Source organism: Danio rerio, chromosome 24 (genome assembly GCF_052040795.2).
Source record: "Danio rerio strain M-AB ecotype USA chromosome 24, GRCz13ab, whole genome shotgun sequence".
Classification (NCBI taxonomy): Eukaryota; Metazoa; Chordata; class Actinopteri; order Cypriniformes; family Danionidae; genus Danio; species Danio rerio.
In genome coordinates, this window is record NC_141044.1 from 5655836 (window position 1) to 5681081 (window position 25246).

General features: G+C 36.7%; 1 long non-coding RNA gene across 10 annotated transcripts in view; it reads right to left on the bottom strand.

The window, feature by feature from the left end:
- LOC137489281 (uncharacterized) overlaps positions 1-25246 on the bottom strand; it is a 602555-nt gene that overhangs the window by 487555 nt on the left and 89754 nt on the right. For 2 of the 10 annotated variants that reach the window (XR_015524718.1, XR_015524715.1), the window contains exon 1: positions 13142-13669. The exons of 7 other annotated variants lie outside the window; for them this stretch is intronic. This is a non-coding gene — a long non-coding RNA (uncharacterized LOC137489281). Of the gene's footprint in view, positions 1-13141; positions 13689-25246 lie in introns of those variants that run through there. One more of the 10 variants, XR_015524720.1, reaches the window with a different exon arrangement.

The window sequence follows — 25246 nt, forward strand, 5'->3', positions numbered from 1 at the left end:
GACCTTAAACTTTTTCTTACCATACAATTTTCTTAAAAATGGAATTATGGTAGCACTGCTCAGTAACTTACTTAAAAGTAACTTTGAAAACTTTAAGTGCATATATAGTGGGCTGATTTGCATTGAATAGTGTATCTTCATAGGGTGAGTGTGGACATGCTCTGCCTCCAGGTGTTCCGGAATGTGTGAGGTATGAACGGGAGGTGTGCAGGACCTTACATCAGCCTGTCTCAATGCATTACCCATCGCCAACACATTCTCCTGAAACCAGCCGGTCTGACATATCAACATCACGTCCGTCTGAATCTGTAATTGACCCCACTGTTAGATATTTGATTGACAATTGCTGTAGATTGCAAAATCTTAAGCATGCAGCATTCATTTAATTAGTTCGTTATTTCATTTTGAGGTCTTTTCTTACAGTTACTAAAACCCAAGCCTGGCTTCAGCTTTAAAAATAAAGATAAAATAAAAATTTAAGATAAAATAATACATATAATAATAATAAAAATAAAGGGACTACATCGAAGAAAAATGAATGAATGTTAGTTGTATATACACATTAGATACACAATTCATAGAATTTAGTACAATTTACTTATCCCCCAATGACGGTTGGGTTTAGGGGTGGGGTTTGGTTTGGTGACACACCTCCTTTTTTGAAAATCTTACATTTCCGTATGACTAAACTCATACGAGACTCATGTAAGATCAGGCTGATAATGACTGTATGAACAAACTTCTTTACTGAAACTGACTGTGTGTTGTTGCCTTATAAAGAACTTGACATTTGGGGCTCTATTTTGACGGTCCATGCGCAGAGCGCAAAACGCAGGGCGCAAACACTTTCAGGGCGTGTCAGGACACGTTTTTGCTAAGTTAAGGACGGGAAACCTGCCTTGCACCGCGGCGCATGTTCTAAAAGGGTTGAGTTTATTTTCTTAATGAGTTATAGGTGTGTTTTGAGAATAAACCAATTAGAGTCTCATCTCCCATTCCCTTTAAGAGTCAGCTGCGTCGCGCCAAGAGCGCATTCGCTATTTACAGGACGCAAAGTAAGTCTAAGTGGAAAAAATTTGCATTTCACAAGCAAACAGTTCACAGTTAACAGTTTTTTAACAGAAAACTGTTAAACAGAGCATCTACTGCGTGAGAATGAGAGATAATGGATCTACTTTCACTTTCGCTCTTGGATAGGGAAACCTTTACGCACAGACATCAATTACTCTATAAATAAATAATTTTGTTTGTTAAGCGCAAAGATTCGTTTCAAAACTATTTCTAAATTCAGTTCTAATTTCCAGCAAACGAATAAATGAATAATAATAACAAAATGTGCTCAAAAACCTGAGTTATATCCTAAACCACATTCTGTGCCCCATATTGTCTAAAACCTGACAGGTGGGCAAATCTAAGCTTGTTTTTTTATAAAACAAATATAAATATGGATATAATAAATAATACTGCTAATAATAATAACATTATACAAAAGCAAATTGTTATGAGTGAACTGAAAAAGCCTCCCGAGATGAAGAAGACATAAAATCAGTGATTTTTCATATTTATGTAGGCTAGAAAATAATGTGTTTTGAAATATTTTAATCCTTTATATTTATATTCTATATCTATACTTATTATATCCTATATATATCCTTAATATTTAAATGTTTTCGTATGTAAAGATATTTGCCTATTGCTCTCTTGTGTGTATTAAGCAGTGCATAAGCGAGGCGCAACTCTGCGCTGGAGTGTAGGCCGGGTTAGTTTTGGTCTAATGAAAAATCTATTATAGATTCTCAAAATAGCAACGCGCCAGCGGTCCGCCTCAGAACGCCTTCCTTTTAAGACCAGAACGCCTATGGGCGCAAAAATGAGCTGAAACTACCAAAAGACTATTGCGCCACGCCTTGCGCCACACTGCGCCGGGTATATGATAGGGCCCTTGCTCTTTCAGGGCTACTGCAGGCCCAAAAGGGTACATGCCGGGCTAGTGCTGTTCCCATGCTGATAAACTTCCGGTTACCAGTCATTGTTCATTTCTTTCCATTTTAAATGATACCTTTTACAGCATTGATGTTGTAATGTAGTTAAAATACAATCAGTTAAAAATACTTTGGCATTCATTTAGTTGCTCAAGCGTAAAACGAGACAAAAAGCCGTTTACACGCACCCGCCCATCAAAATCGGCAGGCTAGCGCAGAAGCTCCATTGAATATACTGGGGTAAAATAAATGCTCATATTATAAAGAAATGGCGGGGGGAAATGTAATTCAATGCAGTGCTTCTTGTACAATCAGAGACCCACTTTATATAGGATATCACTCAACCAGTGGAAATCACTGATCTTTAAAGAAAACAGACCTTAAACGCGCTGTTTTTGCGATGGCAAACAGTTTAAAATTAATTAAAAATTTAAAAAGTAATTAAAAGTCCTGTTAGCATGCTTTGGCATATACCCCATTGCATCTCTCGGTAAACCTACTGAGTGCTGCTTACTGTTTATATTCTGCAAGACTTTTATTTTACGCATTTGCTGCTGTTTTAATTTATATAAAGTGCATTTGGTAATGGCGCGGTGAAAGACTAAGAAAAGACTCTATCTTTCATTTTATCAAGATGACCTCATAGTAGCTGCAAGAATATCTCAGCTTGGGTGAAAGACCATCACCTACTCCTAAACCAGGCAAAAACTGAACTGCTTGTTTTCCCTGAAACATCACACATACAACACGACTTCTCAATCTAGCTGAGATAATCCATCAGTTCGGTAAGGAATCTTGGAGTGATCCTGGATGATCAGTTGTCCTTTAAAGAGCACAATGCTAACAAGGCTCCAACTTGCAGATTTGCACTTTACAACATCCAGTAAACTAGCCCTTTTTTAACCAAAAACTGCTCAACTTTTAGTCCGAGCTCAAAGCAACCTTGAGTTTAAGGCTGGATTACTGCAATGCTCTTCTAGCTTGTCTCCCATCCTGCACTCTCAAGAATACTCTCTAGAATGCTGCAGCTTGTCTTGTCTTCAACGAGAGCCCATGTAACACCTCTTGTTATCTCTCTGCATTAGTTACAGGTTGAAGCTTGGATCTAATCAAATCACAGATGCTTGATTACAAGACAACAACTGGCACTGCACTCTCTTACCTCCACCTGCTCCTGAAGGTCTACACCAGGGGTCAGCAACCCTGTTCCTGGAGAGCTACCTTCCTGCACATTTCAGTTGCAACCCTGACTAAACACACCTGTTTGTAATTATCAAGTGCTGCTTTAGGTACTATTAATTGGTTCAGGTGTGTTTGATCAGGGTTGGGACTGAATTCTGCAGGAAGGTAGCTCTCCGGGAACAGGGCTGGTGACCCCTGGTCTACACCCTCTCCAGGAGCCTCCTATCAGGGTCAGCTCCATCACAGAGAGGCTTTAAGTCACTTTCCAAAACCTTTTAATTCAATGTTCCTCGCTGGTGGAATGATCATCCCATTCACACTCAGACTGCAGATGGACTGACATCCTTTAAACCAGTGGTTCTCAACTGGTTTGGCCATGGGACCCACATTTTTACAAGGTCATCAAGCCGCGACCCAAATTTTAGGAACTATAATATAAGTTAAGGAATTATAATTCATTTGTATTTATTTGTTAACATACACTAATAGTGACAGATAAATCATAAGAAAATCACCAAGACTTTCAAATAAACAATATTTTACTGCTGTCATTTAAAAAAATGATCAAATTATTAATATTACAAAGTAAAAACGACAAAGACTGTAAACAGTGGTAAGGAAATGTTCAGTTACTATAAACTTAACTGAACTGTCTGGTTTCTAAATGTCATTTTAATTTAGAAGGCATCATGCTCTCTTGTGAGAGCACTTCACTACATATGACACCGAGGCTTTAAGTCTTTTTTGTCGTCAATATATGTATAAAGTATAAAGTATGTATATATGTATAAAGTATAAATCCATACTTTACATATTCTGGATCGTTGCTCTTTGACATATTTGTTGCTGTAATTAAATGAAATTTCAGATGTCAAACATTATGGTTGTCGCGCACAAATTTCAAAATAAAAGTCCGGTATAAGCAAAATAAGTAAAAAATTAAACTTTTGTTGTCGTTTTTTTTTTTTTGACCACCCACTGAAAATGTTCCCGTGACCCACTTTTGGGTCGTGACCCACCAGTTGAGAAACACTGCTTTAAAAGACATCTAAAAACCAATTTCTTCCGAGAACACCTGAACCCCAATGATTAATACCAAAACTACCTCCAATCTCCTTCTTCTATCTCTCTCTCTCAAAAAAAACCCTACTTTAGCACTAAATTCACTAAGCACAAAGTTACTTTGAATAACTAGCACTTCTTGTTAGTATTGCCTCTTCTTTTTGAATCACTGAATGCCTCCTCAATTGTGAGTCCCTTCAGACAAAAGCATCTGCTAACAGACTAAATATAAGAAAAGGTTCATTGAGTTCCTGTAAAAATTGGATGTTTTTAGAGAAAATGTTAGATTTTTCCATGTTAGAATTGCATTTATGTTTACTTGAATATCTAACAATATAAATGTAGAACATTCTAGTACTTTAAATTTGGACTCTGCAGATTTAGTCGATCGTGTATGTTTACATAAATGGACCAAAGGTGAACATATTTAGACAAGTTCGGAATCCGGATTATTTTCAGACAGTTTAATGTGATTTTTCAAAAGTGTCCAGTAGAAATATTACTGCCACTCAACATTGTCAGCTTTCACAGTTGCTAAGCAACAAGATCAATCCTCCGTAGGCTAGACCGTCCCATTTAATAATGTTCAGTTTGGCCTTTCAGACTTTGAAAGATGCAGCCTCTGAATTGGGACACAGCTAATAATGCTATTTATCATGCACTTTGATCTTTCCAACTTTTCAGACCATTTACATTCAAAAACAGATATACTGCACAATACACAAAAGATTCAACCCAGCATTTCATTTAAACAGGCTTATTTTGGAATGCTGTTTAACATATGTTTTTATTTTCTTATTTGAACACGTAAATAGCCTTTTTATAGGTCATAAGCTTTTATACTGTATTCATATATTTTTCTAAATATGTAGAAAAGAAATTGTTGTTACAATGTGCTGGAGAAGCAGAGGTGAGAGGCAGATTCACAAACAGTCTAAGAGTTTTTATTTAATCAATAGAATATCCAAAACAATAACATAGGGCAAAACTGAGAAAGGTATACCACACACACTAACCCAAGGGTAAAATACAAACAACTGACAATGGAGGACTAAAACAGAAGAACATACTGTATATATTGGGGAGAACAGTTGGGTGAACAAGCAAATGAGATGAGACAATCAACAACCGGACCAACTAATAATAACAACTAAGGACACCAAACGAGAGAACACAGTGAGGTATGGCCAAACAATAACCAGACAGGGACTGTGCAATTACACCTCTACAAGGACTGGTTTCCAAATGCTCAAAAGCACTAAGAGGTAAACAAATGTAATCCAAGAAGTGGATCAGAAACAGAACTGGGGGAGGGATGGATGGATGGCCAGGTCTGTGTGGCAGAGGAAGACCCAGCTCAGATCTGAGTTGAGAAGGTCCTGGCTCAGGAGGTTCTGGGATGTCAGTAGCTCTCCAAGCAGGTATTGCTGCAGCCTGGAGAGCTCCAAATGGAGGGTCCCAAGTTGGAGAGTCTTACACCACAAATAGGTTGGGTGTAGTGTTGTGGTAGGTGTAGATGTTAGTAAAACACAATAGTTTGGACTCCGTGGAGGTTTGGAAAACTCAATTTAAGCTCACGTCCCACCCACTTATGAGCTGACCTGCCGATTTGAAGCTGGCTTCAACCTCTGTTTATACCTTACTCTGGCAGGTCAGATGACAGTAGCTCTAGTGGTGGCCATTATTGGAACTTAATTGGTGGTGACAGCCATTCTTAGGAATTTGGTGGTGGCAATGGCCATTTGAGGGAATCTGGCAGTTGTGGCGACTCATGGGACTCTAGCGACAGAGGTGGTCATTCTTGGGAGTGGTGGCTCTGGCATTGATAACTCGCATCCTGCAATCCTAAAGCTAATTTCATCGACTTGTATCCAAGATCTTATCCTTTCGGTTCATCACCATAGATGAAAGCGTCCTTACTTTAGATTGACCAGTAAATCTAGAGATTTGCCTTTCAGATCAGGTCCTTCTAAACCAAAACAGAGCACTACATTGACCGCGTTGCCGCTGCCATTGCACCAATACACTGAAAGCTCACCCTTCATCCTTCACTCATTGTGAACATGATACTTGCACTCCTCCATCTAGGGCAGGGTCTCTCCTCCAACCTTGACTTCTTATCCCTGTCGCATCACACTCAACAGCAGACTCAGCGGACACTGAAGGTCTAGGTCTGATGCAGCTAACAGGAGATTACATCATATTCAAATAGCAGAGATCAAATCCTGTGGTCCCCGAACCAGACCCTTTCAGTCCCCAGGCTGCACCTTGAAATTCTGGCCATAAAAAATAATGAACAGAACTAGTGACAAAGGGAAGTCTGAGGGAACAGCTCTGACTTATTGACGGCAATGCACACCAAGCTCCAGATCCAGCCATACAGATCCCGGACAGCCCTTAACAAAGTAAAGTGCCTCAGATTCCATACTCCGAGAGCACCCTCAAATAATCCACATGGTCCAATGCCTTTTCCAAGTCCACAAATTATAAGAATGGGTGTGTTCTCACTATAGGGAATCACACTCCTCAGCCTCCCAGGAAATGTCTATGCCAAGATAATGGAGAGAAGAATCCAGCTAATACTAGAATCTCAGATACAACTCCTTGCCCTAACTAGGGAGCTCAAGGGTTTGAGAGAGTTTGCCTGACCAGTCCACGTGTGCTTGAGGAAAATTAGTTTTCAGAAAGTTTTTCGAGTTTCATTACTTTTGATATATTTTTTTCTTCTTCTTTTTGTGAACACATAATGAATGTTGACACAATTATTACATAAGTACTAGAACACCCAGAGCCTTTCACAGTAGTGCTGCACTCAGGCGAGAACTGCTCTCCCGTTCTGACATGGCATCACACTTGCTCTGAACAAGGTCCACTGCCTCCATGTGCTGCAGGGCGTCTGCTGTGTCCTGGCCAAACAGCCCTTCACTATGACACTAATGCGGTCTGGCAGAAAACTCATATATTACCTGGAATCTGCACTGCGAACACTGAGAACAAAACGAAAAGGCCAAAGAGAGAGTGACAGAGAGATTTGAACAGTAATTGCTTTTAAGAGTTTCAAGATTCTGTCTGGCAAAGTGTTAATACAATTATTGTAGCTAAATAAACAAGAACAGGGATTGCTTTGCCCCAAAACAGCTGCTGCTCCTTTGTTTTCAAGGTTATAGCTTCCTTCAAAACTCAAAATATGATGTTATACTTGGCAAATTTCGCCAGATAATGTGCATATTAAAAAGGAACTTGTTAGCAATATTGTTTTGAGATTGTGAGATTTTGAGAATTTAAACTCATTATCCTATTTGTGTACCATTTTCTTTGATGATGGACGTATTATATTGTTTTTGTTTTGTTTAAATAACCACTTACTGGTTACTTGAAAGCTAATGATACAGATTTTTTTGGGGGGAAACCTTGTTGGCATTTTTATTAGTCATCTATAAAAGTATTGTTTTACATTATCAATGTAATTAGTTTATTACAAATGGAACCTAATATACTGAATGTCTTTAAAATGCATGCACATGGAAAGATCCCTTGATCAAAAGAGAAAGAGAGTGATAGAGAGAGAAAGGGTGGGGGGTGGGGGGGGGTAAGGGAAAAAAAACTTGAACTGAAACATTTGCAGCCTTTAAATCATAATGTCAGGATCTTTATTCTTGTCTTGTCGAAGACAGAGAGTGGAACCGCAAGATAAAGGGTGAGATTTATGTAAAGGTGCAAAGACATATTGAAGAGCGAGCCGTAAAGGATAATATCACTCCACATCTAGACAATCAGATAAGAATAAAGGTTAGCTCTGTCTTCATGCAAATCCACTGAAAAAGAAAAAGTCTCCCTCGAATGACTAATGTTGCTACTGTAGGTCTGCAGACATTTTGGGTTAGTTAACCTTGTGAGCTGCGCGGAAAATTCTTCAGAGGTTATGATTTCAGTCTGCAGTTTTCAGACCGTACAGTAGGGTAGGGCCACATAATAAGCAGTTTTTACAGTATACAACACATTATGCCTATGGATAGTCCTTATAAATCACATAAAAACCAACCTGTGCATGTGTGTAAAATGTAGCTGTATACTTAACAGGGGTTTTCACATTTAAAATTTGCCAAAGGTTTCCTATGAGGGTTTGGTTTATGCGCACTGGTATGATACAGTACGGTAGGGCTACATGATAAGCAGTTTTTACAGTATAAGAAACATTATGCCTATGGGTAGTCCTCACAAATCACATAAAAACTAACCTGTGTATGCATGTAAAGATATACTTCTGCGTCAAGTTATCAGCTTGACCCACAGCACATGTAACGCGTGTAGCTGTGCATTCATCCTTCTGCGCGCTGTTTTTGTTGCTCTGCAATAACACTTCCGAAACGCTAGTTGGCTGTGAGTGGTTCAAACTTGCTAATTTTGAGGCAGGAACCTGGAACTTTAACCATGAGGTAAACACAAAACAAAACTTTCCATCCGGAGCTCCTTCACAGGACTCCACACTTGTAAACAATCGCTCTATCGGGCTCGCGCGGCTCTCGTTCCCGCCCACAATCCTCAGTGCTACCAAGCTGACCAATCACAGAGCTTGCGCTACGTGTCGTTGCAACGTGTAGTTACATTTTTTGAGAGATGCGCGTCATCGACGCCAACGGCCTCAGAAAGGGCTATGCGTCCACACGTAGGCCACGGCATAGCATATGCGTGCGCTTGATGCAAAAGTATTAAGAATGGTTTATACTTCTGTTTATACTTCAAGTGATCGGCATGACCCACAGTGCAAGCCTTGCGCGTAGCCATGCATTTATATTTCTGCGCGCTGTTTCAGTTGCTCTGCAATACACTTCCGAAACGCTAGCTGGCAGTAGGTGTTTATGTTTCTCTGTGTTGAGGTTCATCGCTGGTGTTTTGTTTTTTTCTGAACGCTTCCTTGAATGTACAGGTGGCTCAAATTCTCTCATTTTGAGGCGGGAACCGGCAGACGTGCAACAAGTTTAATCAAAAGGTAAACACAATACAGCAGTCTCCATCCAGAGCTCCTTCAAGGGACTTCACATTTGTAAACACCTGCTGCATCATGCTTGCACGGCTCTCACCTCTGCCCACACTTGTCAGTGCTACCAAGCTGACCAATCACAGAGCTTCCACAACGCGTACACGTTACATTTTTTGAGAGGTGCTATGCGTCTACGTGTGGGCTGCACTGTAGCATAGGCATGCATTTGATGCAGAAGTATAAATCAGCCTTAGGGCCCTATCATACACCCGGCGCAGTGTGGCGCAAGACGCGGTGCAATAGTCTTTTGGTAGTTTCAGCTTGGCGCAGGAGTCATTTTGAGGTGTTGCGCTACGCTGTTTAAATAGCAAATGCATTAGCGCTCATTTTTGCGCCCATAGGCGTTCTGGTCTAAAAAGGAAGGCGTTCCGAGGCGGACCGCTGGCGCGTTGCTATTTTGAGAATCTATAATAGATTTTTCATTAGACCAAAACTAACCCGGTCTACACTCCAGCGCAGAGTTGCGCCTCGCTTATGCACTGCTTAATACGCACAAGAGAGCAATAGGCAAATATCTTTACATATGAAAAAAATTAAATATTAAGTATATATAGGATATAAAAAGAATAGATATAGGATATAAATATAAAGGATTAAAATATTACAAAACACATTATTTTCTAGCCTACATAAATATGAAAAATCACTGCTTTTATGCCTTCTTCATCTCGGGAGGCTTTTTCAGTTCATTCATAACAATTTGCTTTTGTATAATGTTATTATTATTAGCAGTATTATGTATTATATCCATATTTATATTTGTTTTATAAAAAACTAGCTTATATTTGCCCACCTGTCAGGTTTTAGACAATATTGGGCATGGCAGGTGTATTTGGAAATAACTCAGTATTTTGAGCACATTTGGTTATTATTATTCATTTATTCGTTTGCTGGAAATTAGAACTGAATTTAGAAATAGTTTTGAAACAAATCTTTGCGCTTAACAAACGAAATTAATTATTTATAGGCTAGTTGATGTCTGTGCGTAAAGGTTTCCCTATCCAAGAGCGAAAGTGAAAGTAGATCCATTATCTCTCATTCTCACGCAGTAGATGCTCTGTTTAACAGTTTTCTGTTAAAAAACTGTTAACTGTGAACTCTTTGCTTGTGAAATGCTCAGTTTTTCCACTTAGACTTACTTTGCGTCCTGTAAATAGCGAATGCGCTCTTGGCGCGACGCAGCTGGCTCTTAAAGGGAATGGGAGATGAGACTCTAATTGGTTTATTCTCAAAACACACCTATAACTCATTAAGAAAATAAACTCAACCCTTTTAGACCATGCACCTTGGCGCAAAGCGAATTTTCCTGTCCGTAAATTAGCAAAAATGCGTTCTGACATGCCCTGAAAGCGTTTGCGCCCTGCGTTTTGCAAAGTGTGCAATGGTTTGGCCCATGGACCGTCAAAATAGAGCCCTTAAAATTTAACTGTATGCTTAACAGGGGCTTTTCACATTTAAAATTTGCCAAAAGTTTCCTATGAGGGTTCGGTTTATGTGTACTGTATGATACAGTACGGTAGGGCCACATAATAAGCAGTTTTTACAGCATAAGATACATTAAGCCTATGGATAGTCCTCATAACTCACACACACACACACACTCAAAAAACTGCATGCGTGTAAAATGTTGCGGTATACTGTATACTTCAATAAATCAACTGTAACAGTTCAGTGGTAAAGTAAAATACATAGTTGCTGTCAAATACTGAATTTTAGTGGGATTTACCTTGTCTTTGTTTGCAGCGTTGTGATTTTTTTCTCAGCCTTCATATGATGTAGCATTACATTGTTGGTGATTCTGTTTGTTAGCCCTCCTATTTGCTTTTTCTATAACATATCATAAAATGTTATACTTAACATAATGTTATATAACTTTGTACAATAGCAAAAGGCCATTTTAAATGAAAGAATAAAGGTTTATATTATGTTTATTGGAGTAGGATTAATTATTTGTTTGCACTTAAAAGTTTCAACTGCTAGCACATGCTAAATCCACCATTATTCACTATTCCAATAGCTTTACGCCGAAGCGCTGTTTAAATGACCACTTTTAATTTACCAATTAGTCCAAAACTTGAGAAAGTGTGCAATGGTTTGGTCTTATTGTGTGCTGAGGTGATAATTCCCCTGCTCACAGCATCAGTTTCAGAGTTTATTTAGTTGGAAATCAGACTGATGAAAAGTCTGAAAGTGACCCCTATCTGTGTAAAAGAGCATTCTTAGGGTCACTTCAACCATTAAGCCATTAACACACAGTGGTCCGCCATTTATCCAGGTCTCTTTTTTTTTCATACGGTCATAAACATGCTAGTAAACACAACTGCATGTACGGCTATTGCCTCAGGCTGACTGCACTCACACTAAGACAGTTAATGATGCAGAAAATTAAACGGGTACACCGGATATATGAGCCGCAGTAGTCTTTAACGAGAAGTTCTCCCACACAATTCATCAGCACACGTTATTTGAAACGGAAAAAGAAAGTTGGTAATCTTTAAAAAAGTAATAACTTTCTCCTTTGCTGAAATGACTTTTCTACTTAAATCACCTAAATTGCAATGTTAACCAAATAGCACATTTTAGGCTTCGTTTTCAGATAAATTGACCAATAACGGAGGAGGCGTTTATATAAAACAGCTTTTAATTGAAAAAAAATAAAAGTAAAAAAATTGAAACGTGTCAGTTTTGGTAGTACATTTCAATAACACGGATATTTTAGGGTGCGTAGTATGTGTTCCGACTGCAAGTATTAAAAACTCAACAATTAAAATAACAATGGCAGACAACAGGGCTATAGAAGAATGTGTCCATACGTAAGTGACATTGACTAGCCTCAAGTAATTACGGGATTTTTGGTTGTATTCATGAAGTGGTGTAATCACTTTGACAACCATATGATCATTTTAGTCAACACTGTGAATTTGCAAATTACAGACCGCATTCAAATGCTTTGTCTAATATATTAGGAAAAAGTTGTGTCTTCTTAATTGTGCTCCTAATGATATCTATGATTAACGCCAGTCAAGTTCCAGGCCCTTTCACAGCACTGAAACTGCATTTCTTACAACATTACACTGACATTTATGGACAATCAATGTCTGATCATTATAATTTATGGGCAGCACAGTGGCGCAGTGGGTAGCACAATCGCCTCACAGCAAGAATGTCACTGGTTCGAGCCTCATCTGGGTCAGTTGGCATTTCTGCGTAGAGTTTGCATGTGCCCCAGTTTCCCTCACAAGTCCAAAAAGATGTGGTATAGGTGAATTGGGTAAGCTAAATTGTCCGCAGTGTATGTGGGTGAATAAGTGTGTTTGGATGTTTCCCAATGATTGGTTGCAGCCGGAAGGGCATTTGCTGAGTAAAACATAAGGTCAATAAGTTGGCGGTTCATTCTGCTGTGGCGACCCCTGATTAATAAAGGGACTAAGCCGAAAAAAAGTTTTTTATGAATTATTATTATTATTCCTCTTTATTTGTTTATTTTTTTCAACTCAAACTTTTTATTTTTTAAACACAAAATATAAATGAAAAAATAAACAAATTAAAAATGAATAATTAATAATATAATTAATTTCTTGTGGAAAACCTGATGCGGCCCAGCCTTACCCAGACTCTGCCTCCAGCGGCCCCCAGGTAAATTGAGTTTGAGACCCCTGCTTTAAAAGTACATTTCACAACACATTTTGCTTGGTCCATTTGAACATCAGCAACTATAAAATGCTCAATTTCAGATGCCATAATCCATAGCAAGGTAACACCATGACAGAAGCAACAACGAACCAGAGTTAATTATTTGCTTTTAACAAAATAATGCATTGGATCTCCATGCACACAATACTCATTCATGTCAAAGTAGCGTTACTAAACGTACCTCAAAACGTTAAGTACCAACGTTTGATCGAAGATCCTCAGCTAACTTTGCAGAATGTCTACGATGTCCTTAAGTTGGCCTGATAGATGATCCGTAACCCAATGGAAAGACATAAGTGTGTAATCCAAAGACGTAAACACTGCAGTCCAATTTCATAGTAGCTGTAGCTAAAAACTGATGTAAACCCTATCAATAATCCACTTCCTTTCTTTGGGCGATGTTAAAGCTTCACACAGTTTCACTGTATGTAGATTAACAAACTTTCTTGTTAAATGTTTATGGTCAAGTCTACTATTTTAAGCTGCTAGAGGTGCTTGTAGTTGGATGTTTATGCTTGTATTACTGGTAACTGGAATGTGCACACAAGATTTTGCTCACTGTGATCAATTTACTATAAAATTACTGGTTTTGGTTTCCATCCAAGCAAACAGTCAACAAGTCCATCAGTCAGTCACCTTTAAAATGACTTAAACAGCATGGCAGTCAAAACATTACATGTGCGCCTTCCCACCAGAAACACCTGTCACCTGAACGAAAGTTCCCGCCCATATTTTGTGGACAATTAACTATGAGTGACCCCTACTGGACAAACATAACACACATAAAGTAAAACTATTATTAATTCTAAGTTTCTAAATATCTTTATTTTATTTTTAATACAGTTGTTATTTTACCATTTTTGTACTTTAACTTTTAAAAGCCATCTTTAATGTTTACATTTTATTTATGTTAACTTTATAGCCACAGTTCTTTATGCTGTAGTGATCCCTTATATAGAAGGGAAAGTAAGTGAGTGAGTGAGTGAACTTTATTTCAACTTGGTAAAAGTTTTAGGGGTTTTTGTTAGGTTTACTTTTGGTTTATACTAACACTTGGTGTATATGTGACAGAAAAAAAGTGCAAGTTTTATTGATTTCACAGTTAGTACTTGAACTCACAATCAAAATCCAACTGAACAAATAAAACCTGACCACTTAAAACAGCACGGGTATGAGGTAATACAACTAGCAACCATAGCAATGGTATGTAAAAAATAAAAGTCATATATCAAGGCTGTAGGTTTTCCATCCTCAAAAACAGCAGGTTTTTATTTTTTATTTGAGAAGATGCCAAAGGCAAAATCTTGTTTAATTCCATAAGGGGATTTTCTGTAGTTTAAGAGCACTATTTTACTCTCATACCTGCAATAGGCCCCTAGATGACATGGTATATAAGAAGAAAAAAAAACACATGTTCCCCAGCAGCAGTGTCTGTTTTCACCTCTGTCAAGCTCCGCTGGGCTCAACCTGAACTTCAGAAACACAGAAGGAAATATCTGCTGTTTTTTTTTTTATCTTTCTTGTCTTTTATCAGTAAAGATGAGTCTTGTCAGGGTCTATTTACAGTCTTCACTTTAGAGAAATGAGTGATTTTATTTAAACACACGTCGAATTACAGCATCATCAGTTTATTTGGAAATTAGATAATGATGAAATCGCAATCATACATGAGCAACATATACCTTAGGCGAAGGAATGAAACTATTTAAATATAAATATATATTCTGTTCATCAAGGCAACATTTATTAAATGCAAAAAAAAAAAAAAAAAGTTAAATTGTTTGTTAAATATTTATTTCATCTTTAAATAACTGGTTTCTTATTGTATGTAGTTTAAATTAAATTATTACTCCAGTCATTGCTTTTATTACTATTACCATTAATAATAATAATTATAATTATTAGAGTGATTTCAGAAGAATCATGTGAGTAATGAAGCTAAAAAATGATCTTTAAAATTACTGGAATTCATTCATTCATTTTCTTGTCGGCTTAGTCCCTTTATTAATCCGGTGGTCGCCACAGCGGAATGAACCGCCAACTTATCCAGCAAGTTTTTTACGCAGCGGATGCCCTTCCAGCCGCAACCCATCTCTGGGAAACATCCACACACACATTCATACACACACTCATACACTACGGCCTACCCAATTCACCTGTACCGCATGTCTTTGGACTGTGGGGGAAACCGGAGCACCCGGAGGAAACCCACGAGAAGGCAAGGAGAACATGCAAACTCCACACAGAAACGCCAACTGAGCCGAGGTTAAAATTACTGGAATAATATAATAAATTCAAGTATAAACTACTTTTGAACAGTTCTTTTATACTGCAATAACATTTCACAGTTTTGAAATTTGTATTGTATTTTTGATTAAAAAAAAGCAACCTTTGTTACTTTAAAACATTTAAAAATTATACTGACCCCAAACTTTTAACCTGTAGTGTGTATGTATGTATATATGAATGTACAAAAAAAAGTATAATTTTAATTTATATGACCGTTAACTTTAAAGTATATTTTAAATTGGTCACTTTTGCAAGAAGACCACAAATTTTTTTATTAAGTATTTATAAATACATTTTTAATGTCACTAGCATTAATGTATTTAAATTGTTATTTGATATTAAATTTAATTATATAAATATGTATTAAATAGCGAACTCATCATCACAGTGTAACATTAATATATTTATTAAACGTTTAATTTTCCCAGAGATGGGTTGCGGCTGGAAGGGCATCCGCTGCTTAAAAACTTGCTGGATAAGTTGGCGGTTCATTCCGCTGTGGCGACCCCGGATTAATAAAGGGACTAAGCCGACAAAAAAATGAATGAATGAATGAATGAATAAACGTTTCATTGTAAATTACATTCAAGTATATTTTAATTTACCATTAATGTCTGTCAGTACATCAAATCTAAACCATGTTTCAAAAGTACAAAGCTAATTAAATACAGTATTCATTCTAAATACAATGCATTTGCATTGAACTGCATTTCAATAAAGACCTATTCCACTTATTTATTCTACATGATTAATCTACATAACTACCGTACTTACTTTGCCATAGTGCAGTTTTGCTTCACATGGTCGTAAATTACAGATGATGTGATTATGATGTTCAAAATAAGAGAGAGAGATGGACATTTTCAGCAGTTGATTTGATCTGTGTGTGAGTGTTAGTGTGTAACACGGAGCGCAAATAACGTAAAATCCCATTATCGGAAATAACAAAAAAAGTTAGTCTATTGGGTTCATAAAATCTCAAGGCTTACACTGCATGACTTCACTACACAGTTCTCAGTGCTGAAAAAAAAAAACTACTGACGTCTCTTCTATGGATTTAGTTTTTTCAAGCTGGATTAATTAATAATTGACAAAAATAAAACAAGTGTAAATAAAGCGAGTGCTGTTTCCAAAACTGTGAAATGACTCTGCGCTGAAATATATCGTGCTGGATTGTCAGACAGAAGAAAAAAAAAAAGATGTATTAATTGTCTTTCCTTTTCCTGCCAATTAGCACTTTTATTCAATCTGACAGCCACACGTTTGACAGTGAATAAATGAAAGCTAAACAAGGCATTAACCAATGTGCAGCAGCAGGTGTGATTTCACTTATTTCCGCTTATTTTGAATGATTTTTTTATATATTACTTTTGAAGTTGCCGAAACACAAATGCTAATATGATGTTGTCTCTCTTGTCAAGCTGTCATTTAATTCAAATATAGGTTGAACTTTTGCTGTGGATAAATATCTGGACCAAAAAAAAAAAAAAAAATGCAGCTCTGTACAATTATGGATATGTGGAAGCATTCGTTTTAAAATGACCTGTGCGGCTTGGTGGCATAAAATGCTTGATTACATGAGTGGTATCCTTCTGATTAAAGTAAATACCACATAATTAAATATAATGAGCTGTCTATTTCAGGCAAAACACTATATATGTGAATCATTGTGGAAATGTCATGTTGTGTTGAGAAACATTTTGCTCTGCTATATTGTTATGTGGAATGTCTTACACTGACAAGCCTTGTGAAATGTAATTATACTTTCAACGTAAACTACTTATTTTGATATTTAATTATAGATGTGTGTATATTTACGTATATATATATATATATATATATATATATATATATATATATATATATATATACGGGGATACATTATTATTTACATATTTTAGTACAAATTTGTAAAGGAAAAGATTAAGTAGCCTTTTATACAATTGTACAATAAATCGAGGATCAAAATAAAAAGAAAAAGTCAATAAGCATGTTCCCACTGAAACTTATAAATAACATGCCAGCAATAGGTCAACTTTCTCTTGCCACACTCAAGACTTAAAACTGTGAGAAATTGGTTTTCAAAAATAAACCTACCCTGAGGGTTCTCACTGGAATAATAATAAAAAAAAGTGTGTCAGCTGGCCACAGCCTTCCCCATTTATCTTTCTTTCTTTCTTTCTTTCTTTCTTTCTTTCTTTCTTTCTTTCTTTCTTTCTTTCTTTCTTTCTTTCCTTCCTTCCTTCTTTCTTTGTTTCTTATATATTTTCTATTAGAGCACCTTGTACACTGTAAAAAAAAAAATTTGTTAATTAACAGTTTCCGTATTTTGTCACTCACATGCATTTTCCCTTTATTTACGGTTGTGAATTGCATTATGGGACCTTGATTTCTGCTCTGTAAGCTTTTGCTGTTAAAAATGTAACTCTAGAGTTTAACAAAGTGACTTTTATTTACATTTTAGTAGTTTAAAATAATATAATGTATATTAAATTATATATATACTCTCTCAAATACTCTCTCTCTCTCTCTCTCTCTCACTCTCTCTCTCTCTCTCTCTCTCTCTCTCTCTCTCTCTCTATATATATATATATATATATATATATATATATATATATATATATATATGAATGAGCAATTCCATGCAAATGTCAACCTTGCCATGAAAAATTTTGTTCTTATGAGAATATGGAGACTGTTTCTCCATTTTTTGTGTAGGCTTGTATTTTACAGTACTTTAGAAATTCTCAAAAACGTTTCTGTCAATGTTTTAAAACAATTATATTTTATTTACCAAAGTCACACAAGCGACAATTTCACATCGTGCACATCCATAACGAAGAGATGTCACATCCATAATGACACTTTTTCCTCATAAATGCAAAAATGTCAAATAAAATAGAATTAAGTCATTTTTTGTTCTACAGACGCACATATTTTATCCTTTTGCTTAGCATTGTTTCCTTTGGGTTGTGCAATTTCATTCACAGAATTTCTACTAAGTATGTTGTATACTGCAAACTTGCATACTTTTTGGTCACATCCATAACGCATGTTTATTTTTCTTATTTGAAGTACAAACATGTTTAAAGATTGATATTTTTCAGGTCCCTTAACTCTGTGGGTAGTTGTTTTGTAAAATATAAACAGATGTTTCAATATAATGTTAACATATCCTTCTATGTGAATTTATGTTTTGTTTTTTTACAGCAAATGCCACATCCATAACTCTGGAATTGCTCATATATATATATATATATATATATATATATATATATATATATATATATATATATATATATATATATATATATATATATATATATATATATATATATATATACACTGGCAGTACTGGCAGTTTATTAAGGTTTTTGAACAGTAATATGCAACACCAACTCAATCAAAATATCACTTTAAACTTATAAACGTGTAAAAATTTTTATAAAAGTCACTTTTTCAAACTTTTCAAGGGTAAAAGTTGTTGGAAGAAAGATCAAGGCCTCATAATGCAATTTAAAAGCAGAAATAAATGGAAAAAAAAAATTGAAATAAAAGCATGAATCATAAAATATGTAAACTGCTAATTTACGGATAAAATCTTTTTCAATTACAATGTCGAGTTTTCAGTTTCAAGAAAAATATGCAGCTACATTTCACTCAACTAAAAAGCTACAGTAGAAACTGCAGAAACAGAGGTTGAAATATCCTCCATCATTCATACAGAGTTCATACATGATTGAGAGCTTCAGTGCCGAACTCAGACTGCACCGCTCACATGGTGCAAAACTTGCACAGCCCACAGATAAATAACAAGACGTGTTAACAATCTGGCATCCCTTTTTGCTAAACTGTATTTTATTTAGATTGTAAAAATATCCATAATTTAGCAGTTTTCCACATTTTGTGATTTACGTTTTTATTTTCACCATTTCTTTCTGTTTTTAAATTGCGTTATGGCTTCTTGATCTTTATTCCAACAACTTTTAACCTTAAAAAGTTTGAAAAAGTGACTTTTTTTTTTTTTTACAGTTTTATTCATTTAAAGTGATGTATTGTCTGGGTTGGTGTTGTATATTACGCTACAAAAACCTTGTAATAAACTGCCAGTGCATTTTCTGTTTTTTACAGACTTATTCCTCTATATATCACTTCTTATACATTAAGTCATTTCCACTAAATTCACAGAATATCAATATCAAATATCAAGAAAAGTCACTTTGTTAAATTTGTAGTGTTTAATTTTCAACATCCAAAGTCGACAGAGCAGAAAACAAGCTCCCATAATGCAATTCACAACTGTAAACAAACAGAAAACTCTTGTGAATCACAAAATACACAAACTGTTAATTCACATTTATTTACACTGTACAGTGCATTGTGAAAATCTTATAAATAGCATTTGCTCAATAAAATCTAAATCATATGAGAGAAAGGTATTTATACCTTCGTAAATTTAAAGTGTTTCACATGCATTTAGCATTCACATCAATTCCACATTTAAAAAAAAAAAAAAGAAACACTAGTTTGCCTGGCGAGACTGTCTCACCCCAGCACATGTAATTTAAACTGTGATGTAAGAGGCCGAGTCGAAGCGTCTTTAAATATGAAAAGCTACATCTGCATTAGAGCGCTGATGTTAACTGACAGGCCCTCTGTGTTTCTATGCTGATTATTATAAAAGAGAGACGAAGTGCGAGCGGCAACATGTCCTATTCTCAGCACCTGCTGCCACACACACTGCAACTCTCACTCATGATAAAAGGAAGAGAGACAGACAGAATCTGCATATCCCAAAAACCAGCATCAACCTTTATATATATATATATATATATATATATATATATATATATATATATTTTTTTTTTTTTTTTGTATTTGGTTAATGGGGTTTAACCTATTTATCAGTGTTTTTTTTCTCAAGCTTCTAATTTTACTTTTTAATGTAGCTTTTCAAGACAAACAAGCAGGTTAGTAATTTAAGGTAACACATTTCTCTTGCATCCTTGGTGTCCTTCAGCTTTTGGATGCTGTGTTCATTTCAATGGACATCACATGTCAGGTTATGTTTTGTTACTTGTTCCAGGGCTTTTTACCAAATTTAAAGCCTGCTGGCCATGATAACGGTCATATGCCATCCAATCAAATGGCAGTAAAGCTCTGCCTGTTGCAGTTTGAGGACTAACAGTACGCTTGAAGAGAAGATTGAGAAACATCTGTTCCGAGTAACATTTTCAGTGGATTTATTCACATTTATTGATGTTTGCCAATATTCAATAGACAGTAGAGGGGAAAAGGATTGAATTACTAATTAAATTTTAAACAATATTGTAAAATTGCAAGTTTTAGATCAGACTTTTCTTCAAATATACAGCTGAAGCCAGAAGTATTAGCCCTCCTGTTAATTTTTTCCCAAATTTAACAGAGAGAAGATTTTTAAACTGATTTATTTCCCCTTTGTCATGATGACAGTAAATAATATTTGACTAGCTATTTTTCAAGACACTTCTATACAGCTTAAAGTGACATCTAAATGCTTAACTTGGTTACTAGGCAGGTTAGCGTAATTATCTAATTCACTTAGCGCATGTCTTTGAACTGTGGGGGGACAGGAGCAACCAGATGAAACTCACATAAACACTGAGAAAACATGCAAACTCTACACAGAAATGCCAACTGTCCAAGCCAGGACGCGAACTAGTGACCTTCTTGCTGTGACGCGACAGTGCTAACCATTAAAATAATTACCTAAACCTATTTATAAGCTGTTATTCTTAATTATTCTAGCTCTGTCACATTAGACTAATAATATAACGTGTGCTTGGAATAATTGAAATATTAGCTATCTATCAATCCCTAACGAAGGAGTCAAGGACTTTATTTCAGAAATTATTAACAAAAATCCTAGAATTCTCCAGCGGTGCATCGATGTGCACAAACAAAAGTGAAAGTGTAAAAAAACAATGTATATATTTTCGTGTTCCCTCCATTTTCTGTTTGTTCATTTTCTTCTCCCTAGTACTGACAGAGATTGACAAGATGCTCCTGTCAGGAAGAGGAAACAGTGTTGTGATGCCTTTAAAAGCTGAGACACCTTGCTGAGATTTTTGAGGTGTCCCAGGGTAGCTTCACTCTTGCCTCCCTAACGTCCCGCAGAGCTCCAAATGGGAAAAGGAATCCATAGCAATATTTGCTGCTGTGTCTGAAAATATCAGCGACTGCACGGAGAAAGAAAAAAAAAAAACATGTAACGAGAAATGAAAAATGTTTCTCTTCTTCTGTCTCCTGTGAACAACCCTCAACCTGTATGACAATGAATCAATACATATTTTCTTTCCTTCAGCTTTGAAAACAAGGAAAAGTGGGAGACAGGACATTCAGAGAAGGAAAACACACACACACACACACACACACACACACACACGATTTCATAATTAGAAGTGTTAATCATTCAATTTTAGCACAGTATGTTGTTTCCTCGCACACAAACATCTGATGATTTCTCACAATGTGAAAGTGTTTGTTTTCCATCTTTCACTTTAACACAGATATAAAAAGCACTATTTAACAAATAATAAAATATCAGAAACTGTAGCCTTTCACCCAAGACTGCTTGCAAAGTAGCGAAAGAAAGTATCTATGCTGAAACACATTTAATATGTTAAGAGAATCCTAGGGTAATTTCAAATGTGGTGTTAACAATGTGTAAACACTAGGGGCTCTATTTTAATGATCTAGGCGCAAAATCTAAAGCGCATGGTAGAAATGCATTAAGGGCATGTCCGAATACACTTTTGCTATTTATCAGACGGAAAAAATATCATTTGCACCGCAGCGCATGGTCTAACAGGGTTGTGCTCATTCTCTTAAGGAGTTATGGGTGTGTTTTGAGCATATTGTGCATTAAACCAATCAGAGTTCCATCTCCTGCTCCCTTTATGAGTCTCACGCCATCGTGCATTTGCTATTTACATGGCGGACTTTGTAAGTGGAAAAATTGAACGCTTCACTAGCGAGAAAAAAGATAAAAAGAGCATCTGCAGCAAGAGGATAAAGAATGAGCCTCCACTATTCGGCCTCTTTACTTTCTTTTTACTCTTTAATCCTTTACTTTTGTGGATAATGAAACGGTCCTGTATGCACTCCACTGAAGACAACAATTAGCCTACATATTTAATTCAGTTTGTTAAGCGCAAAGATTTGTTTTAAAACTATTTCTAAATTTAGTTCTACTCAATTAATAAATCGACAATATTAACGAAGTGTGGTCAAAATACTGAGTTATATTCAAACACACGTGCTATACCCCATAAGGTCCATAACCCGACAGGTGGACAAATCTAAGCTTGTTTTTATTAAAACAAATATTCATTCATTCATTCATTCATTCATTTTATTTTCGGCTTAGTCCCTTCATCAATCTGGGGTCGCCACAGCGGAATGAACCGCCAACTTATCCAGCACGTTTTTACTCAGCGGATAGCTTTCCAGCTGCAACCCATCTCTGGGAAAAATCCCCACACACACTCATTCATACACACACACACACACACACACACACACACACACACACACACACTCATTCATACACACACACACACACACACTTATACACTACGGACAATTTAGCCTACCCAATTCACCTGTACAGCATGTCTTTGGACTGTGGGGGAAACCGGAGCTCCCGGAGAAAACCCACGCGAATGCAGGAAGAACATGCAAACTCCACACAAAGAACACAGAGGCTCGAACTAGCGACCCAGTGAACTTCTTGCTTTAAGGCGACAGCACTACCTACTGTGCCACTGCGTTGCCTAAAACAAAAATAAATATGCATATAATAAATAATATTACTACTAATAATAACATTATACAAAAGCAAATTGTCATAAATAAACTGAAAAAGCCCCCGAAATGAAGAAGGCATGGAGGCAGTGGTTTATATATATATATATATGGAGAAAATAGTAATTTTTGCAATATTTAATACTGTACATCCAACTAATGCGCTCTGAGCTGGACAGCTTTCAGCTGCTCTATTGTGCATTCTATTTCAGTTTTTCAAAATAGCAATGCACTAACAAAGCACCTTAATGCATCTCTATTTTAGACTGGAACACATATGAGTCCACAAAGCAGCACAAATGGATTTGCTATTAGAACAACGCGGCGCAAAACAGGGAAATAAGGGTTGCGCTGGTCTAAAAATAGCAACACAGCACACCAAACACTGTGAAAAGAGGTGGAGCTAAACAAGATGATTAGAAAATAAAAAAGGCAAGTGATTAGTCCATATTTTAAATTTCTGTACATATGCCAAGCTTTGATCTTCAATTGGTCTCATGTGATGCGATGTCGCAGGTCAGAATTCACCAAGCTTGAACTTTGCAACGTAGCGAAATGTGAAACTTGGGGGCTTGCGATTCCGGTCTGTCCTATGCGCATGCCGTATACTCGAATCGAGTTTGCACTCCCACAAGGCTACGCAGGTGATAACGTGAGCTCGTCTACCAAAGGAGAAGACGAAGCCACGATGTCAAAGCAAATAAAACTTCATTTTTCTCCACTGCAAACACTTACTAGTCAGACAGAATTAAACTAAATACTATTTAGATATATAACAGAGGATATGCTGCTGTTCTCTCACATTGTCCCACAACAACATTAAAATAGTGTACATTAGTGTCCAATATTTTATCTTTATTTTAGAGTCATTTGACAAATTAGATTTGTTTTTAAGTGACGCAATAGTTACTTTCCCTGGTAATTAGTTACTTCTATAATTAAGTAATTCAGTTGCTATTTGTGAGAAGTAACAAGTAACTATAGCTAATTACTCTTTTAAAGTAACGTGCCGCAAGATTGTAATGTATTAGTTTTAAATGTAATTTTCCACAATACTGGTCACATCTGTACTGTCTCATGAATAAAACAGCTACTGACCAATCAGCATCAAGCAATGAAACTAACTGTATTCTTAGAAAGCAATAAGGTGCAATAAGTTGTTCTGTGTTATGAATTAATCTTGACAAAATTGCTTGCTAATCGTTTTATCTATGGATTGTTATTAACAACACAGCTTATTGCTTTTAGAAAATTATAAACATTCATCATAAAGATAAACGCCAAACATATGTACAATGATATGCTAGTGCATTTGAAGCAAATCAGTTTAAGATCTGAAGTCCACTAAATGTAATGTAATGTAATGTGTGTATTTATATAGCGCATTTATTGTGTATGGCCATACACCCAAAGCGCTTCACAATCATGAGGGGGGTCTCTCTACACCACCACCAGTGTGCAGCATCCACTTGGATGATGCGACGGCTGCCACAGGACAACGGCGCCAGTGCGCTCACCACACACCAGCTATTAGTGGAGAGGAGAGACAGTGATAGAGCCAATTCGGTGGAAGGGGATGATTGGGAGGCCATGATCGTAAGGGCCGATAGAGGGACTTTGGCCAGGACACCGGGGTTACACCCCTGCTCTTTCACGAGAAGTGCCATGGGATTTTTAATGACCACAGAGAGTCAGGACCTCGGTTTAACGTCTCATCCGAAAGACGGCGCCCACTGACAGTGTAGTGTCCCCTTCACTTTTACTGGGGCATTAGGACTCACACAGACCACAGGTTGAGCACCCCCTGCTGGCCTCACTAACACCACTTCCAACAGCAACCTAGTGTTCCCTAGTGGTCTCCCATCCAGGTACTGACCAGGCTCAGCCCTGCTTAGCTTCAGTGAGTAACCAGTCTTGGGCTGCAGGGTGACATGGCTGTTGTTTAAATACACCTTCAATAAAATTTTCACATCCACTTAAGCTGAGAGACAGTGTTCTGTTACACAAGCACGGTCACATCGAGGACACGCGTGCTCTATCATGTGCCAGACGAGATATCAACCATAATCCACTTTCTTTTCAGTTAATGACTCACTAAATAGTGACCCATGACATCAAGTCATTTTTCTTGCTTCTTATCTTTTCTATCTTA